The sequence below is a fragment of the Cibotium barometz genome, chromosome 62 (assembly GCF_041138505.1).
Source record: "Cibotium barometz isolate CiBa-2024 chromosome 62, ASM4113850v1, whole genome shotgun sequence".
In the NCBI taxonomy this organism is placed as follows: domain Eukaryota; kingdom Viridiplantae; phylum Streptophyta; class Polypodiopsida; order Cyatheales; family Cibotiaceae; genus Cibotium; species Cibotium barometz.
Window position 1 is genome coordinate 18,424,040 of NC_141107.1, and position 2,545 is coordinate 18,426,584.

Consider the following 2,545-nt stretch of genomic DNA (forward strand, 5'->3'; position numbering starts at 1 on the left):
AAATTTAGCCGTGAATTTTACCATGAATGGTGAGGAGGCTACCCACTGGTAAAGAATGACATCTCCTTTAGGAAAGGGGTTGTGTTAGCTACATTGGTAAACACCTCCTAGATCATTTTATAAGCCATGAGCACTTTTGTGATGTCCTCTAGATGACTAATCTATGACCTTAAGGAGAGATGGGAAAGTCTATTGACTTCATTTTGTAACTTACAAGAAGCTAGTCTAGGGCTGAGGACTATTTTTTAAGTTTAGGTGGGAAAAGTGTGAAAACAACTCTATGTATATAAGTCTTGGCTATGAAAACAACTTTATGTATACAAATCAATCTTGTGAAAACAACTTTATGTATACAAATCAATCTTGTTAAACTTTTGACTCCCTATCTTAATACAAGATTGTGAGCTCCTCTTCGCTCTTGTGTTATGTTTCTTGCTTCGAATCTATGTATGCATAATCTCAATTGCAAGCTTGTAGGTATCTCGAGGAAGGCTATTAGTGTGCTCTAGGATTTTCTTCTTTCCTTCCCTGAGGAGCATGCATGGTAAACTCTTCTTGCATCCACGCATGTTCCTTGCTTCTTGTTGTTTCCCATTGGTGGCAAGGTTCTTGTTATGATTATGAAGGTAGTTGAAGAAGAGGCAAATGCTCCAATGGAGACTGTATAACGAGTTATTTTCTTTGAAGATTCTCATGGTGGAACTACAGACTAGGCTACTTTTTTGAAAGTTCTCACGGTGGAACTATAGACTAGGCTGCTTCTTTGTTGCGCTTGCTTCTTGTTGTTGGCCATTGGTGGTGAGGTTCTTGTTGTGATTGTGAAATTAGCCAAAGAAGAGGCAAATGGTCCAATGGAGACTATAACAAGTTATTTTCTTTGAAGTTCTTTGGAGGTTCCTCCATGCTCAAAGAGGATCGAGGTGAAGGGTTGTTCCATAGACCAGGCTTTCATCCCCCCCATCCAAAGATATACCTGGATGGTTGTCAACACGATAAGGCTTGGTGCAGGTACTAGCTATTGTGACTCTCTATATATGCAAGGTGTGCTTTTGAAGTACAAGGACCTTGTGAGTAATGCAGGTGTCATGCATGGGCTGTGAGGGGGGCTGAAGTTATTCCTATGTGTGTTCTCCATGTGACATTTCTAACTTGTTATTTTCTTCGACTCGTATTTTTGCTTTCTTCTATGTTTACCTTTCATCCTAGTTTTGGGGAATCAAGGTCATGAAGCTTTTGTAGAACCCTTATTTAAGTTGTCGAGGGTTTTCTATTAACTTTGGACCCATAAACAAAAGAAAAGGAAGGTCATAGATGGGGAAGACCGACATGGTGGTGAGAATTACCGAACTGCATTGGTGCCAAAGATACTACCTCTCTTGTAGAAAGAAGTCATGAAGGGCTTGTAGGAAAGCCATTGATTGCATGATGGTAAAGGGTGTTCAAAACTCGGTATTTGGCATAGGTGACTCTCCTATGGCCGTGGAAGTATTGACCCCATACGGTAGAGGTCTATATGCCTTGATTTAGGTAAAAGACCCGACGTTCTTTACTTTTCCATTGGCCCTTTTGGAACCTCCTCAAGGATGAGAATAATGGGCTAGAAGGAACACGTGGCAACTATGGTTGGGTCCGGGACCTTTGTGTAGTAGATATCATTTAATATTTCATGTGGAGATGATGAATTATTAAAAATGTATTATTCTAGATTACTTGGATTTTTTTTCTCGAGAACCATTTTTTGTGTTTAATTTTTTGAATACATACCAACATAACGAATTTACTTTTTGAAGTCTCTGGTAATTGCTAATTTGATGTGTGAATCCATGGTTTGATTTGTAAACTTTTATTTGCTAGTGTTCCATGCTCATCCTATTACCTTCTAAGTCATATGTTTTAAGGCATGATTATGCTAGAAATAATATTTTCTCATGAAATGGTTTATATGTTTTGAGTGACTTGTTGAAAAAAGAGAAATGAGCAATAGCATATGGGAGACTATTCTTTTTAAAAAGGATGGTACCCAGACCATTGACCTTATAGTTTGGACTGTTAAAATTACAGCAATAATGTGATGAGCTATGGTGGATCAAATGCTAGAATCAACATCATTAACAAAGTGATTAGATAATAATTAAGAAGTGATTAGTGAGTAATTAACTAATAGCTTAATGTAGGCATGGATAATCAAAAACCAGCAAATTCTCATTAGTCCAATGCCTCAATTTATAGTGTTTACATCAAAGCATCAAATCCCACTGATTTCTCCTTGATTCACTCCACCTCTTTTGCTTGATTCTCTCCACCTCTCTCTTACTTGATAGTCCGTGACCAGTGCCTCAAGTCCCTAAACTCATAGTCCTTGACACTCTGTATGTGTCCAAGGCTACTACAAGTGCCCGCGACCTTGACTAAAGTGCTCACACATACATCTACCACATGGCCTACATCATCGGTGGCTCAGAGGTGGTTTTACTTTGTTGGGGTAGGTTACATTGGGTTGTGGGGTTTCTCTCTCTCTCTCTCTCTCTCTCTCAGAAAAGATGAT